Source organism: Simochromis diagramma, unplaced genomic scaffold (genome assembly GCF_900408965.1).
Source record: "Simochromis diagramma unplaced genomic scaffold, fSimDia1.1 OVJJ01000337.1, whole genome shotgun sequence".
In the NCBI taxonomy this organism is placed as follows: domain Eukaryota; kingdom Metazoa; phylum Chordata; class Actinopteri; order Cichliformes; family Cichlidae; genus Simochromis; species Simochromis diagramma.
In genome coordinates, this window is record NW_024386982.1 from 1,662,794 (window position 1) to 1,687,719 (window position 24,926).

Below are 24,926 nucleotides of genomic sequence, written 5' to 3' on the forward strand. Positions count from 1 at the left end.
TTAACAAAAACCTACAAGATGCAATGCAATTTGGTAATCAGAGAACTGATTTATTTTTCTACTGATTACAAGATTTCCAGGGACTGCTGTGAAGTGTGAGCTTCTATTTCTTCTCTTGTATAATTTTAATATATGGTGGAGGCAGGTATTATATTCATTTAGTTGCAGTGGGTAAGCTGAAAAGTGGCACAAGAGTCAGCGGCTAGAGCAAGGATAATAACAGTTATTGTGTATTTCTCATTCATCAGATCAAAGCTATCAGAAAGGAAAAGCGTCCCCCGGATAAAAGCTGCTACTCTTTGAAGTTGGTGAGTGAAGTGACGGCTCAGTGTTGTCACCGGTAACAAACAGTGGACATGTCCAACAAAGCTGACAGACACATAAGTTGTCACAAAGTGTTAATGATTAAAGGTTGCAGTAAGACAAGTTTGTTCTGGCTGAGCCAAAACAAAGTTGCGGATCCAAAATCGAGGCTACACTCAAACAACACGGTGTGGGTTTCTGTGTGAGCTGTAAACAGTTCATTTTATTCCTTGGGGAAAGTTTCTATAAGCTGCTCAGCTGCTTTGAAACATCATTGTTTTAAAGGGGCGATCGTGGCTCAAGAGTTGGGAGTTCGCCTTGTAATCGGAAGGTTGCCGGTTTGAGCCCCGGCTTGGACAGTCTCGGTCGTTGTGTCCTTGGGCAAGACACTTCACCCGTTGCCTACTGGTGGTGGTCAGAGGGCCCGGTGGCGCCAGTGTCCGGCAGCCTCGCCTCTATCAGTGTGCCCCAGGGTGGCTGTGGCTACATGGATATGTAAACTGGATATGTAAAGCGCTTTGGGGTACTTAGGGACTAGTAAAAGCGCTATATAAATACAGGCCGTTTACCATTTAAAGCAAATCAACCTTTTAATCTGATCACATTTTAAGTCAGTTTATCTGGCTGAGCCTTCAGCAAGAACAACAGTGGGATGTATGAAATTGTCTTCAAATGCTGCCAGGTTTTAATACAAAAAAGCAAAAAAAATCAATCAGACTGTGACTGTGGATTAGACTGAGACAAGCAGAACCCAGCAGCAGAGCATCTACAATACTACATTATTAACACTGCAGGGTTTCCTATTCTGTACAAGAAATCATTTAAATTTGGAGTTTGAAGCTTATTAGGATACACCATCATTTAATTAGTTTCAAATTCATTACAATTAAATATAAGAGAATGGTAGAATATTTCTTCTGCCATACGTTCCCCAGAAATCCCAGGTTTGCACAAACACAGCCAAGCAATTATGCAACCAAGGAAAACTGGACTTTCCAATATTCCCAGTGTTTGTTATCTTGACTTCACTGCCACAAATGTGTCTGAAAACTGTGACCTGACCGGGCAGGCAGCAACTTTTCCATTTTTAGTGTGAAGCAACAACAGTTAGCAAAGTAGAGTTTGTGTTTTTAATCGGAGCTAAAATAACGTGTGACTATCTGTTCATATCGTTACCAAACCACAATAACTCAAAGAACGGTTTGACATCTTAGAATACAAATACAAAATTATACAACATGACACAATATAGACAGCTTTGGCTTGGATTTTAAATGCTGCCAATGCTCCCAAGCATGCTACAGCAATTCAAACAATTAGCATCCATGGCGTATAACCGATAAGTAGACTAAGGATTTTTTTCAGTTGCTTTTTAACATGTCTGCTTATATGTGTGCATCCACCTAGCCAGCATATGTTTTCACTTATGCAAATCAGACATACATATATAGTGTAAAAATAGCTAAAAACACTCTACATGCATACGTGGCAGTAAGCCCAGTCTTGTTAACAAACCTCTAGGTATCAAGGCTGGGCTCATGATTCTACTTGGAGCTACACTATAGAGACAACAGTGCCTCTTAATTTTGAATCTAGGTGTTTTCAGTGCCATTGCTAAAGGTGTATAAAATCCAGCACCTAGCCATGCAGTCTGCCTTTGTAAACATTTGGGAAAGAATGGGTCATTCGAGCATGGTACTGTTATTGGATGTTAACATTGCAACATGTCCGGTCATAAAGTTTTCTCCCTCGTAGAGAATGGAAAAACTTAGCAACCACAAACACTCAGCCATTGGGGTGGCTGTAGCTCAGGCGGTAGAGCAGGTCATCTACTGATCGGAAGGTTGGTGGCTTCCCCTAGTCTGCATGCCAAATATCCTTGGGCAAGATACTAACCCCAAATTGCTCTCCGATGCATCCATCGGATGTGTGTGAATGTTACTTAGAAAGCACTTAGAAAAATGTGCTGGTGTGAATGGGTGAATGCACAAGTTGTGTAAAGCGCTTTGAGTGCTCAGAGAAAGCGCTATATAAGAACCAGTCCATTTACCATTAAGAGCAGAGCAGGCCATCTACTAATCAGAGGGTTAGTAGCTCAATCTCTGGCTGACCCAGTCTGCGTGCCAAAGTATCCTTGGGCAAGATACTGAACCCTGGAGTTGCTCCCAATGCATTCATCAGAGTGTGAATGGTAGATGTAGTGCTTTTTTTGTTTGATGGAAACCACTAAAGTGCTAGTATGAATATGAGAATATGTGCATGAATGAGGCATGCTGTATAAATGCGCATTGATTCCTCAAGTAGAGTAGAAAAGAGCTCTATAAGAACCCATTTACCAAGTCATATATACTTACTGTGCAGTAGTTTAGGTAATGTCGTAAAGTGAAGTGTTAAATGCGTCACAGTGTAGGTCCACTGAGCGCGGGCCACTAGAATTTTCTCCAAAAATGTTTCCAGTTCAGAAGAAGAAAGGCTCGGTTATAGTATTGTCTCCATTTCCAGTAACATGCAGCAGGGAGAATGTTTGCGGTAACATTTCACTGCAAACTTCTCCCTTCAGTGTCAGTGATTAAAACAATCCAATGCAATGGGGCTGCAAAGCTGTAATTTTCTATTCAGTAATGAGACAGACCAGAACACAAGTTATGACCTTATATAAATTAGGTCACGGTGGTCTCAAAGGCAAATGACAGAGTTTATTATAAATAAAGAGTGATAAGCCCAGTCGCTGAACTATATATCAAGTGATTAAACACTTAAAGACCCCTACATTGTTTGGATCAAATTTGACTTAATGTGTACTAATGCTAACGCGCTCATCATCTAAAGCTTTAATTCCAATCAGATCTTTTGTTTTGTTCTGGGGGGGTTTACCCTATGTCTGCAAATTAGCTATAGTCTGTTTTGTGCAAAGGATCTGTTCATTCCAGCCAGCCTGCTGCCTCAAATATTAAACACATCACCTCCTGTGCAGCACAGTCGTTAAAATCTTTCACAAGCTCGAAGCTGAATCACAATCGTGTATAATCATCATGCAATAGAAATACTTGGAGGTAGGAAGCACCTTGGACTGCCACCTGAAGTGCTGAACGCACATCGACTAAACAAGCGCTCCACATGACACTGATGACCCCGCATTGTGAATTGTTATGGGCCAATATTTCATCAAAAGGTTGTGGAGGAAAGATTTGTGCATAAATAGGGGCAATTGTAGAAGCCCCGTCTTCTGTGCACTTTCAGCACTGCTTAACTCCTTGACAAACAGCATGGTAGGCCCATTCATCTTTCCCCATATTGAGTTCTTCTGTGAAGAGCAACCTAAGATTGACCCCCGGAGATAAAATTACAGCTCAATATGAAGAAAAGAGTAACAGCCTGACGCAGTACATGAATCAAAGATGGGGCCTGCATCACCCATCAATCAAAGTTCAGTGTCCTCATTAAAACCGTCCCTGTTTGCAAGAGGGTTGGAGATAGAGGGAAGGGGTGTGTGTTTTTATGTCTCCACAGGCGCATTGTTCACTCCATTGGTCATATTGCTCACTTGAAACCACCTCATCAACTTTTAACACCTTCTGCGAGTTGATGCACCCATCAACCTGGTCAAGGTGATTCCCACGCATTCACATTTGATATGCTCATTACTTCAGTCAAGGAGATGCATGCACCTTCACCGTGCACCCAAGCACATCAACACACTCACCCTTCTGCTATTGATATTCATCTCTCCAGACACACACTTAATTTATACACTACCACTGATTTTAAATACTAAATATTTCCAACAAGATTGTGATGCTGAAAACATTTGATCAATGGGAAATTCCCAACGGTGATATACCCAGAAAAGGTCACTGGACCCCAGCCAGACAGAGATAATGACAAACATCCATCTTGACGTGCGAGGGGGCAAATGGGAGGGGCACAAAACCACCAGGGCCTATGATATATTGTGATGTGGTGTGTGTGTTATGAGATGCTGATCCAATACTTATAACATCCTCAGACAGCCTGGCCAGCTGCACTCAGTTTTCAGACTATTTTCTCTCAGCTCTCAATGTTTCCTTGAAATTCTCAGTGTAGGATTACAAGTATAATGGTGTCACGTATTGTATTTTTTTTATGGATCAGTACATCATTGTCATAGCGGTGTAATAGAACCTAAATGCCATTTCCGGGAAAATGACAAATAAGTGAATCATTGTTCAGATGAATGGCACTTTGTTGGTATTTCTAAAGCAACTTATTTTGAACAGCCTTTACATTTCCTGTTCTTCCGTCTTCCACATCTGTTTAAAACTGTCTTGCAGAGTCCCATTCTACTCACAAGGACCTTAGGTGTCAATACATCCTTACAGCTCTGAACATATAGTGTCCTACTCATCGAAGGAGAAAAAAATCTCTTCTTAAGGTGAGGAGACTGTCAATGGTGAATCACAGGAAAAATGAACTTTCTTCTCAATGAGCCGTTGTTCAACTGCCAGTGTTATGTTTCTGTTTAGTACGTCAGACTGGGTCAAGGACACTAAGAAAAAGGTCCAGCTTGCCTCAAGTGTGTGTAGACATATTTAAATATGCTCATTGTGTAGTTAGACCTTCCAGCTAGGGCTGTGCCAATATTATAAAATTCTACATGATATAAAAATGTGATATAAAAATTGCTGTAGCATCTCTAATTGCTTTAGTAACACCGTGTGTTTATGTATGCTCCCCAGTGCATGCAACAAGACAAGCCCATGCATGAGACCAAGAGGCACATGTCAGTCTCTGATGTTTTAGTACTAAAAACAAAGCTATTGTACGTCATTAACTTCCAACAAAGCACAGTACTTTACAAAATATGCAAGAAAACTGCTCCTGCTGAAGATGGAAAAAACTAATTTGTTTTACCAAATGAGCTAAAAACACTATCAAGTAAAGCCAGGCTACGAACGTGGAGCTGCTGAGACTTGTCACCCAAATGTAAACAAATGATTTCCCCAAGTATTGCTGAAACACTCAATAGTTCGAATCTGTATGACAGGAAGAGCAAATGGTAAATGGAATTTACTGATGCGGTTACACGGTGGAAAAGCAGATCTTTAAGCAACTGGTTAAAAAATTTGAGCCAATATACAACGTACCAGGTAGAAGAGAAACTTCAGTTTTATGATGTGTGCAGCTCCTGAAGAGTTGCAAGGTTAAATTCATTTAGGCACTGTTAAACAATTATTTCATACTTTTTTGTACAAATTAAATTTTGTAAATTTTCCTTATCAGTTTTGGTATCATAAATCTTTCAGGAATTTCTTGGAAATATTGCATTATAATTTTGATTCTATATTGCCCACTCCAACTTCCGGCTCATTTTACTTCTTTCACTTTTTTAATGCCATAAAATGCAAATAAATTACATTAGAGCCACAACCCTGATATCCATGTGTTACGATGGATTATATTCAACTAATTCAAATTGTATAAATTGTACCTCCAAAAAAAAATCCATAAAATGCTTTATGTCTGTGTAGCTTCTCAGACGTCCAGGTTATGGTAGTCCAAGGAGCTGGGAAAGAAAGTGACAACACTTCTTTAAGTTACTTAACAAAACTTCAAGAAACTTAAAGAAGTCACTTCCTTTCCCAGCTCCTTAGACATAAAATGCTACTGTCACTTCACACTGGCTTTAATTAGGACTTGGGTGTCCATTTATAGATTTCTTTTCGATTTAGATTAAATTTAGGGAAAACGAATCAAACTCTCATCAATTTTCCCAATATCTCACAGTTTCTTCCAGTGCTTTCACTTTGTGACACCTGTGGAGTTTGAAGGTAACAAAGTCTCCCATAACTAACTTTGAAAATAACACTTCTTGCTTGTTAACTGTCAAAGAGTCTAGGGCTTTTTGTAAAAAATGAAACACTGCTTTAGATCTCGGAGTCTAACAACATCATAGAGTGTTGTCAAAGTTTTGGACAGCTCCCACTTTCCAATTATATGTGGGAAACTATTAAACATAGAAGATATCACGAGATGGTCACAGTCTGCTTCACTGTTCTCTGAAACCAGGCAGTAGTGGGAAATTTAATCTATAAGGAACATTTCAATTTTCCCACCATTAGTTTCTGGAGATTTTAATTAAGCTAACGCTATAAATCTCCATTTTTTCCTCATTTCTCTGCTGTCCCTCTTTACACACTGTGAGCTCAATCTGCACACTGCATAAAAACCAGCATGCATGGGATATGCAAACAAAATCTTTCACTGCATTAGCTTGAGCACACACATATGATGTAGTGTTTATATTAGAAGTAGTGTTGCTTCGCGGCAGTAAATAGTCTGCACCATTCAGAGCTGCAAATGTCTGCTCAAAAGGGGTTCTCGCTATTTTTTACTCTCTAATAAGACAGATTAATAACGGTGAAAAACTGCATCAATGGAGGAGGAAATGAATTCATTATGAATGTTCTTATTCATGTGTCTGATCATTTCAAAGAACCACTCAAGTGGCACAGGTCAGGGATTATTCATACACAGCTATGAGATAAATCAAAATTCTGACATGGCAGCACCTTTTTTAGTTGTACTTATTACACAAAGTTACCAAAATTATTTCTTCATTACTGCTTAGTTTGGACATGATTAGTGTCTCTGGCTCATCATACCAAAACCAGAACACACTGAATAAATGCCTCTTTAACTCAGAAAAGAACAAATGAAAAGCTACACTTCTCTACATCATCACTACTTACATGAGTACGCTTTCACTTCAGTGCTGAAACTGCGACTTCAACTGTGCAAATGCTTCAGTGTATCTAGACAACACAGCTCATTTGATTTCCGGTTTAGCTGTTGATCTCTTAGGATCGGGGACAGCCACAGTCTTTTCCATGAAATGTCCTATAAATACCTGTGCAGGATTCTAGATTCTGATAAAAGTCTTTATCAAGCTTATAAAGCATACGTACAGTTTCTGTGTAAGTTCAAGTCTATATTGTATATGTTTCATATTTATAATCTTTGTTTTACCAAGCAACTAGGTTTAGGTTTTGCTTGATTGGCACTGTCAGTCTGCTACACATGGGAACATTTGGCAATATGTCAAAGGCAATACCTCCAGCCAGACACAGCAGGTGGCTGCCCCTGCCTGAGCCTTTCCTGTTAGAAGGGAGTTTTTCCTTCCCACTGTTGCCAAGTGATTGCTCATAAGGGGTCATCTGATTGTCAGGGTTTTATTTGTATTATTTTAGGGTCTTTACCTTAGGATATGAAGCGCCTTGATGTGTGCACTGCAGTTTAACTGTATACCAAAGAAATATATTTAATCTGTGGCCTATGCAGCAGTGCCTTCATTTTTTAAATGTATTTATTTTTTAATTGTAGCCTGGAAGCATGTTCATTTATTTTTATCTAGGTGAGCACAACATTCTAAAAGAAAAGGTGTTGTTAACTACTGATTTCATAGCAAATACCTCAGTCAACAGTGAATTAAATTGTCATTTTTTAAAATATTTTTTAAAAAGCCCTTCATAACGACTTTGAATTCTCTTGGGAGTTTTCTTGTTTTGCGTAAAAGGTTTGCACAGAAATTTATGGTTTATTTTGGGATAAGTTGTCATGATGCTTTAACTTTTTATCAACCCCATTGGCAATAATTATTTTATCTACTTTGGTTCATCAACAAATGCTTTGCAGGTATTGCCCACCTGGCCTGGTGAGTGTCAGGGAGGGTGTGATCCTAAGTCATGCCACCATACAAATAAAGAGGCTTTTTTACAGCTTTGACAGCAGGATTTATTCTGCTTCCTTCACCAAGGAAACACAAACAAACACAACTCCTTGTATAAGGTGGCATGATAGATGTCAATACATTGTCAGGAAGTGCATGAATAACCTTAGCCTTAGTATTAAGGTTTCGTGAATCTCGTGTCCATGAATGTTCTTCTTCTTCAGTTGTATTTGACCTAATTAATGATTATTACAACAACAACTGAACATTAGTTCACTTTGGCCATGTTAATCCAACATTTTGTCCGTGTACTATAAACTCACAAGTTGCTAGTAAAGCCCATTATTAAATCATATGTGCATTAATTACAGCATCTATAACTCCTCTTAACTCAACAACACAGAAAGAAATTGGCTCACAGACTGAAATTTCTTTACTAGCCCAATCAACTTAAAACAATTTATGCTTCATTAGCACAACTACTGTACTTGAAGCTCACTTTACCTGCTAGCAACAAGTCCATAAGTGTTTACAAACTGGCAATGCATCTGGACACTTTTTTAAGTTTTATTGTTTTTTATAAGTTTTATTGATTTTGCATTTTGTATTATGATAGCCATTTTTGCTTGGAGTTCTTTCTTGGTGTTATTTTTACAGCCTCGTTCCTCTTTTTAATAATACCTAGACAACAACTCGTGAATAAAGCGCATTCCTCTGCTAACCAAGCATTCACATTTTGATGTTTTTCCAATTATCTCACAAGCTGTAATTCTCCGGAGCTGCAGTTCAGACTGGAAGTTATTAAAAAAAACCAAGGAGCGGAGGGGGGCTCATACTGTAAGTTTATTTTCTCATTCTTGGTCAGCAACAGGGTTTAATATTATATTGCTCTCAATCTTGGGAGCAAATCTTCTCTTACAAATCAATACTTAGCTTTTTTCACACTTTTTAATTCTGCTTCCTTTCTTTTCCTGTGCAGTTTTGCTCCCCTATAGTCACCCTCTTTCCAATCCAGAAAACAGGGCGGTGGAGTAATCTCCATGCATGCCAGTGGAAACACTCTCTCAGCATTGCAATCTGTGCTCCACTGACCCTCCATTTGAGTTGACCCTTTCTATCTCCTTTCTGAGTAATGGGCTCCAGCCTGAACTCTCTAGTGACCTGTGGGCCCCTTCAGCCCTTCCTTTCCTCTCCGCCCCATCACACTGCTCTCTCTCACTTTTTGTCTGTGGCCAATTAAATAGCCGCGATGGAGGTGATGGAGCCCTGCTGGTTCGAGTGATTGGAAAAACCCCATCTGCTCCTGGCCCACGGTGTGAGTCGGAGGTTTGTCCGTCTCCTTTGATCTCCGCCGACTTCCCCGTGTCCAATAAATCATTTTCTCAGCAAGCTCAGCCTCTTTGACTGAGGAAATCAAGAATTTCCACTTTATCTGCCGCTGATATCAAAGCCAGCTTTGCCGTTAAACACTAAATGGTGATTTTGAGATGACCCCAGGACAGGCCGAACCACTTGGTGAGCCAAGTCAGATGTGATTTATTGTATATGTGCATGCGCCAAAGCAAGCGAGACACAGTGCGGTGCAATCACGCAGAGCGGCACAGATTTACACATCAGGCCACCTGTGCCACTAAGATTAGCTGTCATTTTACAGCATTTTCAAGGATTTCCAGATTTCAATTATTTACAGTCCCAGTAGTCAAGGAACACAGCTGTAAATGTCCAGTAAGGTCAACAGTTGGAGCAGCTGGCCCAGGCAGAGCTCTCTCTTCTTTGCATGTCCACCCAGAGGTCTCAGCCTCTTTTCCTCTGAAGGGTTAGGAGGAGCAAGATCAAGCGGTTTCATTTCCTGAGTCTAAGAAAGATTAACAACCTAATGTAAAGAGAGAAGTTAAACCTCTCCACTTTAACTACAAACAGCCTAATTTTCCATACAACCAAAAAGATAGAAATTCTGTCAATGAACGTTAAAAGCAGTAGTGTGGCAAAAGGCAGCCCTGGCAGAGTCTAAATCCCACCAGGAATGGGTCTGACTTGGTGCTGGCAATGTGCGCCAAGTTCTCACTATGTTTGTACAAGGCTCTGCTGGCCAATAACAACAGGCCAGAGCGCTCATACTGCAGCTCCCCAAAAGATGCCCTGAGGGATGTCATAGAATGCCTTATCCCAGTCCACAATACACATGTAGGCTGGCTGGGAAACTCCCATGCACTCTGAAATATCCATGAGGGTATAAAGAGCTGGTCCAGTATTCCAAGACCAGGGCTAAAACTGCATTGTTCCTACCAGATCAGTTTGAATAACAGACAGAACCCTGCCATATATATTACCGGGTAGGGTAAGGAGTGTGATCCCCTGAACTTGGAGCAGACGCAGTCCCGCTTTTTGAAAAGGGGAGTCTGTCCCTGCCTTCCACACAGTGCTGCAGAGGCATGTCAGCCAAGAGTGCCCCACAACATTCAGCAGTGATAAACCACTGTCCCTGTAGTGGATTAGACTCAGCCCCTCCTGAACAGTCAAACATTACAGTTTTCCAAGTATAGAATTCCACATTTCACTTTACACTTGTCATTTAATACATATTCTTTGGATGGTTATGTTCTGGTACTGGCAGTACAGGCCTGGAGGAGAATGATCATTTCTTGGTTGAATACAGAGAAATTTAACAGTGGCACAATTCAATCATAGGAACAGTTGTTCTCTAGCGTTAAAAGTGTTAAAGTTTGGAAGCAATGGGAGCTTGCATATGAATCCTAGCCTCTCCTGTAACATGTAGAGGTGCTTTGTTTGCCTATCATATACCCTAACTGCATTAGGGTACATTTAGACTAAAATTATTCATAAACTACAAAATATCAAAGGAAGAAAGAATGAAAAAATGGAGAAAATTACAGTGCAGACATGGAAAAAGGTCACACTTTAGTGTCACACTGAAAAAATGTCTTCTGTTATAAAGACACCCTGGGAGAAAAACACACAGTGTCTCTCTAAAGAGCCACAAGCGCCATCTATTCACATCACTGTGAACTTGCATCACCACCGTAGACGGCACAACTCTCTGCCTTTTCTCACTTGTCTAACAGGGGAGCCGTGACCTCTCGGATCCCAGTAAATTTACGCTTGCACACACATACACACACAAACCAATTACGCACATATTTGAAAGAATATTATTTGGTCACAACTGAGTGCGCATATACAATTGCATACAAACATTTATGAGCTAAATCTGCTGCAGCTGCGACTTTATATGTAGACACGTGTACACCTACAAGCGTATTTGCATGAAAATTCACATATTTGCACAATTAAAATCAAACCCACCTAACGTGTAGCTACATCCCTTCCATTACCAGTGACTCCTTCTCCCTCCATGCTTGAATTGCTCCCAGTCAATAGCTGCAAATCCCCTCACAGCTTATAATCAGATGGGGGACTATTGGAGCTTAGCTAATGAATGCACAGGGATAATATAATCTCAATAATCTCTATGAAGCCTCTAATTGAACCATATGCTAAATGTGATGTATGACTTCATTAAGAACTGATGTCTTCTTTTATGTGTTGCCGTTAGTGACCTTGACTGGCTTAGTGCGTCACCGTCGAGGCGAGGGTCCAATCCTGTTAAAGCTATTCAGTGAAGCTGGCACGTCGCAGCTGACTGTAGGATCAGCCTAGATGCCAAGTTGAAAGTAATGCTTCAAACTTGGAATGAGTTCTGACACAGGCAGGAAGGAAAAAGATTTTCTAGTGTAACAAGTCCGTCATGATCTCTTAAATACAGTAGCACAATGAACACAATGTGATTAACCTGTATTTGCTTAAAGGTGTTTTTGACCTCATCCAAAAATTAAATTAGATTAAATCAGTTTTACCTCTGAGTATCATTTTAAATCTTTAGCAGCTGCTGCCTATATATTCACTTAGCACTTTCATGCACAGTTACATTTCCACTCGCATAAATATTGGGATCCATTTGGGGGTTCTGTGACTTTCTCAGGGAAGTTTCCCCACACGTTTCTTTGCCAAGAGTTTGAACCACCAAACATCCGCCAAGAACAGATAAAAGAGCTATATATGATTTAGGTAAGTGCACTATGAAGATAAATAATATTGTGAAAGTTTTGAGTGAAATATTCAAAGTATGTTTTTAAGCTGTTTTTCTTACTGATTACTGTTTTAGTCACTCTTTAATCTCCATATTGTTCCTTAAAATCTGAGTAAACCTGTGTTCTCTCACAGTGAAGAAGCTGAAAATGTTTTTTCTCTTCTTATATCAATTAAGGAAGCAGTTTAGGTTTCACCATTAAGAATAACATCAAAATGTATTTGGACTGACATTTAACCTGCCCGGTAACAAGATTTATAATTTCATAATTTTATCCTCTTTCATTTTTTGAGATAAACATTCATATTAAACATGTTTCAGTAATGAGATTAGTCTATGTATCCCTAAATAATCCTTATAAATGTATTAATGCTCAGTCATCCATGTAAAGAAAGTTACATTTTTTCATCTGGACGTAGCGTTTTCAGTGGGAAAAACGTTTCATCACTCATCCAAATGACTTTATGCAAATGTGCTGCTTATAAAGTAGGGGAAACCTGCAGTTTGCTGAGCATGAAAAAGTCACTCGGATGAGTAACGAAACTATTAATCCCTAAAGAGATCGTCTCAGGTTGTCATTTCTCACTGGAAACACAGAATCTTGCAGTTCAAATCTTGTGTTTGCAAGGAGTAGCCAATCAGAAGAAAGTCAGCTTAAAAAGAGGGGAAAGGCGATAAAACAGCTTGTTTCATAGCTCCAGTATAAGGAGAAAAACGACTGAATCATGAACAATGCAAAGATACTATAGTAGAGTCCAAGAACAAATCCGGGGCTGGGGCGGGGGGCAGCAGCCTGAGCAGAGAAGCCCAGACCCCCCTTTCCCCGGCCACCTCCCCCAGCTCGCCCAGGGGAACACCAAGGCATTCCCAGGCCAGCAGAAAGGTATAATCTCTCCAGCGTGTCCTGGGTCTGCCCCGGGGCCTCCTGCCGGTGGGACATGCCCGGAACACCTCACCCAGGAGGCGCCCAGGAGGCATCCTTGTCAGGTGCCCGAACCACCTCAACTGGCTCCTCTCGATGTGGAGGGGCAGCAGCTCTACTCTGAACCCCTGGCTGAACTTCTCACCCTATCTCTAAGGGAGAGGCCAGCCATCCTTCGCAGGAAGCCCATTTCTGCCGCTTGTATCTGCAATCTCGTTCTTTCGGTCACTGCCCCACTTCCCCAAAATAAAATATGTCTCAAAAAATAACTAATTGTAACTCATGTTAACCCAGAGTTTACTAGCAGTTGTTTCACCACACAGCCCCAAAAACCCACCACGATGTAGCCTGGCACAACCTCAGGCTAAAGAAGTAAAAGCATAGATGCACATCCCACTGCATCTTAATGTTAAATGACTGTAAGTGAAGAGTTTAGTGAGCCTTTAAGAACTCCAGCTCACAACAAAATTAGGGAGTACTACGGCACGTCTTTTTGGTCAACCTGTATTTTTAACTGGAAACCAGTTTCTTGATTGACTGCTTCCTATGACCAGTAGCGGTTTTTGATACGAGTGACACAGGCGGTTGCCCGGGGCGGCATCGTGGTGGGGGGCGGCATCACGGGCATCGGCAAAAATAAAAAATAAAAAAAAGATTGCTCTTACTCATCCTGCCCCGACATCAGCCAGCGCATATTGGGAATGGCACAGACACCGATCGGTTTTCTATCGCCCATTTGCTGGGAGTAAGGGCGCCCTCCGTTTGCGAGGTGCGCCTGCTGCTTGCGGCACAGGGAGGAGAGGGCGGGGCGGCGGGGGATTCTCTGGCTGGCTGGAGCAGCATCTAATAACCAACTCGCAAAATAAAGCAAAATAAAAACAAAACAACAAACACGAAAACACCAGACATCATGATACAGACTTATAATTTGCACCGATGTTTTTTCGAAATTCTATACGTGAAAAGTGAGCGCGAGAGCCCTCGGTGCGCCTGCTCGCTGCTGAAGTCAAAGTAAACTTTATTGTCATCTCCGCTACATACAGTCCAGTATATAGAGAGACGAGACGACGAGGCTCCTGTTACAGCAGTGCAAGTAAACAAACAATATATATAAAAAGAGTAAGAAAATAAATATGCACTTTAGGACTCGGGGTAAAGGATCAATAACAATTTAAAATTTATAATTTACAGTTTGATGATTTAAAGTCTCACACACAACCCGTCGAAAGGGGAGGGGGGCCGGCTGCTTCCAAATAAAGCACATTTCATTCATAATGTTGTAAATCCAAGCCCATTATGGATTCATGATTTGAATCCTGGGTTGTGTGAAATCCCAGAAATAAACCCTAGACAAAGCGAATCTGTGAACTAAGGTATAGGTCCATTAGGTTATGTTGTGGTGATCCTCGGGTTGGGGGATTTGTGTTCATACTGGAGTGCAAAATTAAAACCAATGGAAGATGGACAAGAAAAGTTCAATGCCATCAGGTGCTCAGCTTAGAAAAAATAGAAAAGAAGAGGAGGAGAAACGAGCAAAAGATACCAGAGAGCAGATGTGTGATTGGATAATGGCAGGTCATCCTGAAACTATCAGAGTCAGAATCAGAATACTTTATTAATCCCTAAGGAAATTATGTGGGTTACAGTTGCTCCAAGAAGAAATGGGAAAAATAGTAACAGTAACAGACTGAACTCCAAACAATATATTATGTTACAGATTTTAATATTAATTAGTCATTGTCAGTTGTTGATTTGTCCTGTTCTCATAGTATGACGAATTATGATGGCTGTTTGGTAGCCGTTTGCATACAATGCATACTCTCTCTCTCTCTTCATGTGTGTGTGTGTGTGTGTGTGTTTCTCTGGTGAATTTCGACAACTGTTTCATGTTAATGTACAATCCTTAATACGTTTTATGTGTGTGTGTGTGGGGGGGGGGGGCGCGCCAGAGGGAGTGTTACCCCGGGGCGCCAAACAGACTAGGACCGCCACTGCCTATGACACTTGATTCAACACTTCGATTGAAAATGTTGATTCAAAGCTAACATAAACTGCATGTTAATGACTCATATGCACAGACTGGCACATACATGCAGTACTTTCATCTTAGACAGGAAACATGTTTACCACCCTGCCCTCACAGTTGCTCTGCTCTGCTCTCTTGTTCAGAAGCTGCCCTGAGCTACTGAGTATCATCCTGTAGTTCTACCCTTAACTGCTTTATTATTTATGAACATTGACTGAAATCAAAAGCCCTCTTACTTATTTCATCCTTTAAAGATAGTATGTGGACACACACACACACACACACACATCTCACAAGTTTCATGATATTCATATTGTGTGAAATGAAAATCCGTCTGTTTGCCTTTGGGGTTGTCAAAGTCAGATTCACGTGAGCGCTCTTCCCAAAACTTCACACATGAGTACATTCAGAGTCTCGTGTCAGGTTAGTCAGCTGAAACAAGGGAGGCGAGGGCGGGGGTGGAGAGGTTTATTATTTTGGAGTGTTTTCTCATGAATTAAATATGTAATCAGGCACGCAAACACAGCTAGACAATTTCTGAGTTTTAACTCCTGTGAAGCCATGCCAATAACCGAGGGAAAATGCCTCTTTAACAGATAAATTAGCATTATCAGAGTCACAGCAATTTGGAGCTCACGCCCTTTCCCTACATAAGGAAGTTAGTTAGTTAAGCTTCAAATTTCCCTAAAACAACAAAAGCAGGAATGATTAAATATCGCTTATATTATAGTCTCAATAGGAATTTTAAGGCACACAAAACTTATCCTCCACATAACTGTGTGAATTGTGGCTGCATAGACCTCCACAAATTACATTAATTTCAAATGAAATGAATTGAATGTCATTCATTTCATTTGAATGACATTCAATTCTTTTGGCCACTAGAAGCATTGCAGAACAACACTGCGACACAAAAGACGCAAAGCCCTGACAAAATATTACTTTTGTTTGTAGTTTTTCGACTGATCACATGATAGATAGATAGATAGATAGATAGATAGATAGATAGATAGATAGATAGATAGATAGATAGATAGATAGATAGATAGATAGATAGATAGATGTCATGCCTTATTCCTGTACCAAAGACATCTGTGGCACTGACTTCTCACATCAAGAAGACCATGGAAAGACTCATCCTCGATCAGCTCCGATCTATAGTCAGACCACATCAGGATCCCCTTCAGATCGCTTACCAGCCCCTTCTCAGAGTCGAGGACGCCAACATCTACCTGCTCAATCGTGTCTACGCCCACCTGTATCAGCCTGCAGGCACTGTGAGGGTCATGTTTTTTGGTTTTGCCATTGCATCCAATACCATCAGGTCAACCCTCCTGGGTGATAAGCTAACAGCGATGCAGGTGGATGCCTTTCTTGTGTCCTGGATTGTTGATTATCTGACAGGAAGACCACAATATGTGCCTCTTCAATATTGAGAGTCTGAAAAGGTGATCGGCAACACGGGTCCACCACAAGGGACCGTCCTCTCCCCTTTCCTCTTCACCCTCTACACCATGGACTTCAGCCACTGCACAGACATCTGCCACCTTCAGACGTTTTCTGATGACTCTGCTTTGGTTGGATGCATCAGCGAGGGTGATGAGATGGAGCACCAGGCTGTGGTTGACTTCTTTGTTTAGTGGTGCAAGCAAAATCATCTGCAGCTCAACGTGACAAAGACCAAGGAATTGATTGTGGGCTTTAGGAAGACCAGGAAACATGTGAGCCCTGTTCAAACCAGGGGGTCAATTTGGACATTGTGGAGGACTATAAATACCTCAGAGTACACACTGATAATAAACTGGACTGGGTTATAAAAAGCCCTGCACCCTACAGGAAAGGCCAGAGCCTTCTATTTTCTAAGGCGGCTGAGGTCCTTTAACATCTGTAGGACAATGCTCGGGATTTTCTTTGAGTCTGTTGTGGCCAGTGCCATCCTCTATGCTGTTGCATGCTGGGGCAGCAGGTTGAGGGTTGCAGATTCTCCATAAACTGATCCACAAGGCCAGTAATGTTGTGGAAATGGAACTGAACTCCCTTAAGGTGGTGTCGGAGAGATTGCCCAAGATATATACAATGCTGGACAATTCCCACCCACTTCATGACGCGCTGTCCAGTCCCATCTGCATGTTCAGTGAGAGACTGGGATTACCCATAATGCACCATGACACAAGAAATCATTCCTGCCTTTGGCTATCTCCCGGTACAACTCCTCCATCCAATGCACAGTACACAGTGCAATAGTTACACCCTTTTGCACATCCTTTACAAAGTTTTACAGTATACAGTAAAATACCAATCACAGATATTTAATCTGTAATATTCTGGATATTTATAACTGAGCTACTGTATATGTTACAGCTATTTCTTATATTTGCAACTTTGTAATACATTATTACATATATGGTTTGATTTAGTTCAGTCTGTTACTGTTCTTATTGTCTTGGAGCTACTGTAACCACACTATTTCCTCAAGGATTAATAAAGTATTCTGATTCTGAAACGTGCCAATCAAGCAGTCGGTGTGTTAGTGCATGTGTTAGAGGAAGTGCTGCATATAAGTACTGTATAAATGGGTGAACACGGTTTGTAGTAAAGTGCTTTGAGTGGTTGAACTGACAGGATAAGCACTATATAAAAGCAGTCCATTTGCCAGTTCATTTCCTTGAGGACATAAGATTTCAGATTCTTGTACCTTAATAAACCACAATATCATGTTTCACTTTCCAAAAAGGCATGATGAAATAAACCGTCAATTGCCCATTTGCTGAGTTACAGCTAATGGAGCAGCAGCCACAGGCTGAGCCAAGGAATGGCCAGAGGCGGAAATGGCTTCAATATGCTAAGTCTGGCTACTCCTCTGGCCACTGCACACAACCAATGGTAAACCCATTAGGGGACTGTACATAAACCTCAAAGAACTTCAGTTACATACAATAAATGCTATTTTTGTAGCAGTGTTGTTATGGAAGCATTTCTATGGCTATCCTACATATTTGTAACAGCACAACCAATCATCTATTTATGTAGCCTCATCAATAATGGAAAAAGAATAACTCAAGAAACTATTGCATATTTTTTTTAACCAATTCACAGTTACATTAAAAAAAAGCTTTTAAGCTTATTATATATGAGTCCTAATGGTTCTGTAATTCTGAGCAAGCGAATGATTTGAATGAGTGACCAAATGCAAAGTTGCACTTGTGGTCAGCTGACAGAAGTGCATTAATTAGTCTCTTACCTTATTTCCAGTTTTGTCCTTATCATATCCAGGAAAGAAAAGCAGACACTGCTAAATATTCCTGCAAATTCATAAATTCGTAACCACACTTGTCTCCCGTCTGCTGTTTAGTGATTGTTACGTTGTGTAAAGTGGGTCTACCAGCTGGTCACGTTTGATGTGAAATAGCCCAAATACACTAAACCAGCAAGATACAAAAGGCAAAAATGGCACAAACTTGTGTTTGCTTATGATCACCTCGTGTAGGCTGATATCTGAAGCCGCAGGGAGTATAGGATCTGGTTTCCTATGATGCCACAGGTTCCACATCCCTGCACAACAGCTCCTCACATATGTAATCACAGTGACACATGCTTCCACTGGGGTCGGGCAGGGACATGCCTAAATGGATGAGGAAGCTATTATCACCTCTTCCCAGATGTTCTTGGCAGAGTCTTGGGCTGATGTAGCAGTGATAGGTTTTTAATAAGCACGCCTGATCATACGACTTCATTCCACTTTGAAGCAAGGGAATACAGCCGATGTTTGGCTGTAAAATGTATTCCGGGGGCAAAGGAGTAACTTACTGATGTAAGAGACAAGGTGAAGTCATGCTGTTTGATTTTTTTTCCTTTGCATGGTTGGAAAATTCACTGCACTCCATGCATGATGTAAAACACCATGAATATAAAGTAGTGTGACCACACTCTGACTTCCTCTAGCTCGTTTTGCTCCTCATACTATCAAAACTTCATCCTGTAGAGCCTTGAGTGAATGCTTACACAAGCACTGAGCACACGAATGCCAATAAAGTGGGTCAGGAAAGTACAACTGGTACATTTCAGCAGCATAACCTGTTTGGCGTACCGCAGGTAGTGTGTGTGTGTGTGTGTGTGTGTGTGTGTGTGTGTGTGTGTGTGTGTAGTGTAGAGAGAGTGAGAGAGCAGGAGGTGGTGGTAGGATTAAAAGTCCTTTAACAGCAACAGTAAAAATCAATGGAGAGAGTTTGGTTGTCAGAACCAATGAATCAGGAGGATATAGCTCAATACGCGGATCAATGGCCCAACCTATAATCATTGTATTTCTCGCTGCTAAATGTCTTTCCTGATCATTGTTGGGAAGCAGAGAGGAGCCAAAGGAGATAAGGAAAAGGTGAGAGAAAAAGCTCCTCATGCAAGTCCTCAGATGTTGTGCTGCTGGATGGCTTATAAATATTGTACTGCTTTAGTGCTGAGAGAGTTTACTGTTCCTTAATGTTCCTACTTCTAGCGTTTGACAGGGACCTGGGTGACAAGTTTTACACTCTGCATCATTTATACATGAATTTATGGCAAGAATGCACTACATTTTTATGCAAATGTACTAGTTTCTATTGCTAAAAGATAGAGGAAAGTAGAAATGCAATCCATTTGGGGGGGTTTTGCTTTAGTAAACATGGATGCATGTTAATGTATGTCAGTTCTCCAAAAGAAAAGAAAACCCTGTGACTCACTGAAAGTGATGAGTTTTCTGCATTGCAGCAACAGCAATTTACTTTGCGATGAAAAGGAGAACTGAGCAGGGAAGGGTTTCATCATAAAGACAAAAGCAAAATCTTTTTTTCACAAAATAATTTGAGAAGTAAGGGCTGACGAGATGATGGATTTTGACCCCTCGTTACGTCATAAAAAAGGCCACTTATAAATATCTGGGACTCATTTGTTGTTAACATTCATTCAGCAACATTCAGTTCTCATATTTAATGCAATGAGTTTGTGTAAAAACCCAAGCTACTTTGACAAGGGCCACATCACCGTGGTTTCACATACTCTCGGTCAACACTGGTGAGGATCACAGTCATCTGATTATTCGTACCTGACCACATCTGTGTTGTTGGAATATATCAGTTCCAACGGTAGTTTCTTAGTTTTTCAGGTAACAAACTGGGCTGTGACGTAGCATCTGAAGCACCATCTCATTTATGATACTGGAATTTGGGTTGGTATTCAACAATTTATCAAACTGAAAATGACTTCAGTGAATAAACAAGAGTAAATATGAAGAAAGACTGTCTGAAAGTGTGAGATTTTGCTTTTCACACACTCTGTGACAGCCGGCTGCATACCCCCGTGTTCAAGTGCGGTCAATTGGAACAGCTAAACACTTTCGGCCTCACATATGGTCGGGTAACAAGCCTTGCAAGCTGGTCTGCTCGAAGCAGACTCTACACAAGTAACTAAATCACGAATTGTCCACCAAGCATTAAAGTCTGGGTTTGTAAGAATCATTGTGCGTGACAGATATGTAACTTACACTTCATGGGGTTTGGGTAGATTAAAAGGCTTTCTGATATCAAAACAGCCAAGAGTAAATGCAATCACAAAGTGCTGAAGACGTATTTGAGACAGAAAAGCGTTTTATGCTGTGGTTCAATTTAGCTCACCTGTGAGGAGTGCAGCTTTTTTTCTTCTTCAGAGAATAAAATTTCTTATTTCCTCTACGTTTGTATCTCTTGAACAACGGCTTCATATGCAAAATGCCATCATCTTGACAAAAAGACAAACATCAGAGTAGCAGCGCAGATGCAATCAAGGTTGTGATTTATTTTTCCAAAGATCTCATTCTGCTTCAGCAAATCAAAGCTAAGTCAAAGACAAATATTACAAGGACAAAAGACATATTCAAACATTATTAGATGAGGTAATGAGCAGTGTTTTAGGAATACTACGGCTTCAAGCCCTGTTTAAGTGTGGATTCTCAAATTATACCATACAGGTATGGATGGTAAGAGTTCTGTAGGTCCAGTAAAACTTCTGTCACAATGATGCGAAACATCCTCCAAACCAAACATACACTATTCAATTAGGGGTGGGTTTTGATAATCGATTCATCGATTAAAATCGATTCTGGCTTGGATAACGTGATATCGATTCATTAAAATCCTGAATCGATTTTTTAATATAAATTTATTTTGCCTGAAATGCCAGAATCTCAGTTTCGACAACCACCAAACATTTAAAACAGTAAATGAGAGCAGGTACACGGATTCTGCACAAAGACGTAAACACAAAGCGCGGACCCGCCGACGGATCAGAATCAGTGAGACGTCGCCTTTCTCACCCGACGGCAGGGACACGGTCGGGGCTGAAAGCCGACAGCTCGCTGATTCTGATGTTTCGGCGGGTCCGCGCTTTGTGTTTACGCCATTTTTGCGCTGATTCTAAAGCTGTTAGTTTGATCTCTCTCAAAACAATATTGACTGAACCAGCAGCAAAAGAAGATCCAAACTACGCTTCACATAAACATCGTCATGAATTCACTCTGACTTTTGCTGTTTTGCTTCCACCGCGATGCACAGCTCTCTCTCTGTCTCTCTCTCTCTCTCTCTCTGTACTTCAACAACAGTTTCCCGTCTAAAAATCTGTTTTCTGCATTATTCGCTTGCTTGCTATCACAAGTCTACCGTTGTTTACAGCGCTGTCGGCCGCTGTTTTTTCCCTTTTACTTACTTCCGAAAAGAAAACCTAATTTCTGCCGTTCAATAGACTTCTGAACAAATTTAAACTTTTCAAAATTATGCAAAACGCAAAACGCTGTGTCTGTAATAAAACTGCTGTAACTTCAGAGGTAATGTTCATATGTTGATTAATGGTTTTCTTTCGTTTTTGATGTACTGCAGAATATTTTTATAAAATCCCAGAACAGGAAAATCACCTTCATGTTTTTCTGTGTTTTATCTTCAGCTACTTTGACACAAAGGCCTCTGCTGTGATGCTCACACCTTTGATAAAGTCTTGCGAGTGTCAGCTTCCTTTTTATAGATACAAAAATATGTTAATGTACTGATCTGAATTCTAATATTTCTGACTGTCTGAGGCAAAATTTCCCAGATTCAAATAGAATCGAATCGAATCGAATCGTGGATCGAATCGATTCGGGACCTTGTGAATCGGAATCGAATCGATTCTAGAAATCAGTGACGATACCCAGCCCTATATTCAATATGCCAACATGTGGCTCAAGCTATGGCTTAATACATGAAAAATGTATTAAACTATTAATCTGGACTGCATTCAAATGTGGGGCACTTGAAACGACGAGTTAAAAGGAGGACACAGGAAAGTGGGAAAGACGAGGAAAAATGCATGTGCATTTATTTTTCAAATGTAAAAGCATCTCTTGGGTAAGGAGTGGCATACTTTGAGACGATCAACAAATCCAAGTGTCCTCTAGGCATTTCCTCTTTCTGTTTAGTTGCTCACTTTAGCCATTTCGTTCGCTGACAGAGCCGTGATAAGAAAGTGGCCATTTTCACACACATTTTGTTCTTAACCTTCCTGAAACACATGTCTGAAAAAAACAATTTCCTCAAGCCTTTTGGGAATGACAGTCCAATCCCTCAACTGATTTTGCAAAGAAAAACTCATTAATGAGACAGACATTTTTCTACACAACTCAACAGCTTAGTCCATAAGAATATTTGGAAGCGGCTTATAAAAAAATCCTCCATGGATTAAACAAAAAGGAAAGCTCAGTTTCTTTTTTCTTTTTTTTTCTACAGAGCGGTAAAAAGAGTATTAGACACGCCCCACCCACACGCACAACATGCACACAAATGCCCCCTGACTCTCACCCACCCCCTGTGTAGATTGAAATGTCAGCAACGCTTTGGATTGTTACGGTCCACGTTAGAGCCTGGCTCAGGATTAATGTACATATGGGAAACAATGGAGCATCTACAATGCTCACTCAGGCAGATTCTCCACATCCCCTCCTACTGTAGCTGCAGTGGGATGCATGTGGCTTCTCCTTATAAAGAGACGGGCACTTTGATGTAGAAAGAGAGGCAAGGGGGCAGAGGGACCGACAAAGAGGGAGTTTAACTGCCTTTCATGTCTCCCCTTCCCTGCACCCCGACACTCCACTGTCTTGCCTTAAACAAGCCACTAAAGCCAGACACATCTTTTGCCACTGGAGGCGTGTCAGTGCCACAGATTGGAGCAGTGGTGGTGGTTGCTGCTGGTGTTGGGGGATTTTGTTTCATCTTCTTTTTCCCCCTAGAGGTGCAGTTTCTAAAGACGGCCACAAAAACAAGCAAGATAAAGAAAAATCGGAGTCTTGGATAAAAGGTTCAGGGAGCTCAGTATTTTGGCTGCAGGCAGCACTAATTAACAGGTCACTCCTATGGAAGAAAAAAAAAGCACATGTACAGTTTTAATCCAGCTACTTACTGTTGAGTTGGGGGGTTTCTTTATTTTTGTCCATATCTCACTATTGGACTAGTAAATGATGTTCTCTGATACAAGTGGCCACCTCCTACAGCTACACTCTCACATACAACTTGACGCTTTGGTGCTCTCGGCACTCCCATTCACTCTGAATGGAGTGATGTTATGCATTGTTGAACTGAAGTGTGGATCCGTTGTTTCACTTTACCTGCAGTAATTTCACCCAAGAGTTCTGCAGAGTTTACAGTTCCAAGCACAAGTGCAGTTTCCAGCCAATCACATCAAAGGCAAGGCACTCGTTTATGTTGCTTATAGCTCGGCTTTAAAATGAAGGACAAGTTGAACTTTGCAAAGGGACGTTGTAGAAAACCTGATATCAGAGGCTGGGATAGCTGCTCTGTAGATACATCTCCTTTGCTATGGAAGTGCTCGCATACTGCACAAAAATCTAACTTTCAGTTATGTAAGAGAAAGACAGTACAACAGCGACTCCTCACACAGACCGCATCTGAAATAGTCTACAAGTTAGTAAGAGTTGTTATACAATAGTGTGGGCAGAGTCCAACTATCCTATGGAGCAACATAAAAGTACAAAAACAAACTGGGATCTCTCTAGAATCATCTCTTGTGTACAACCAGGATGATTTAAACATTACAACTTTTAGTGAAATGTAAAGACTGTACATCTTAGAGAGCACAAAGCACAACTCAGTGTTACTTTATTTGCTGGCTTCTTATTTTGAAGCTTCGTACAAAGTCTTTGTAATATGATGTGCTTAATCAAGCTGACATAATGGCTATATAACAGTTAACTTGGCTTCCTTTCATCAGCAGACAGGTTAATTAATTCACGGAATTATTAGACAGTTAATTTGTTTCATGAAATGATTCGATTTTCTTTCATTTCATGACTGTAATTGAAAGTCTCAATTTGACCAGCTCAGTCAATGCAGGTGTTTGAACCTACAGCAGGGTGAATCACAATGCATCCAAGAGAAGATACAGCCTGCTGCTTTAGTCTATACTGAATCTCCCAGGGATGTGGATTCACATCAGTTCTCTCACACTGGCAACAATGCAACAAGCAGATTGGTGCACAGATCTAAAATGATATTGTACGTCCATCAATCAATAATCAATTACTTGATGTGCCCCATGCAGCACGCTTCTGTGCAGCTTGAGATCATTGCTTAAAAGATTTTTCACAGTTCAGACATACACAGCACAGACAAACATCATGTGGGTCAATCAATAATTCCAAATTGCGTTCCTCTATGGTTCACAAAAGATTGGCTTTGAAGTATATGTTATACATGCACTAGAGAAAATGTTCACTTTAGACCTCTGTGAAAGAACTTCATGAACCATAACCATCATGAAGGCAGAATTATTATTTTTTTATTTTCTTTTTCTTTCTTTCTTTTTTTTTTTTTGT

At 40.7% G+C, this 24,926-nt stretch overlaps 1 protein-coding gene across 2 annotated transcripts in view; it reads right to left on the reverse strand.

The window, feature by feature from the left end:
* Positions 1-24,926, reverse strand: part of brinp2 (bone morphogenetic protein/retinoic acid inducible neural-specific 2) — a 270,389-nt gene that overhangs the window by 239,350 nt on the left and 6,113 nt on the right. The window lies entirely within an intron of this gene.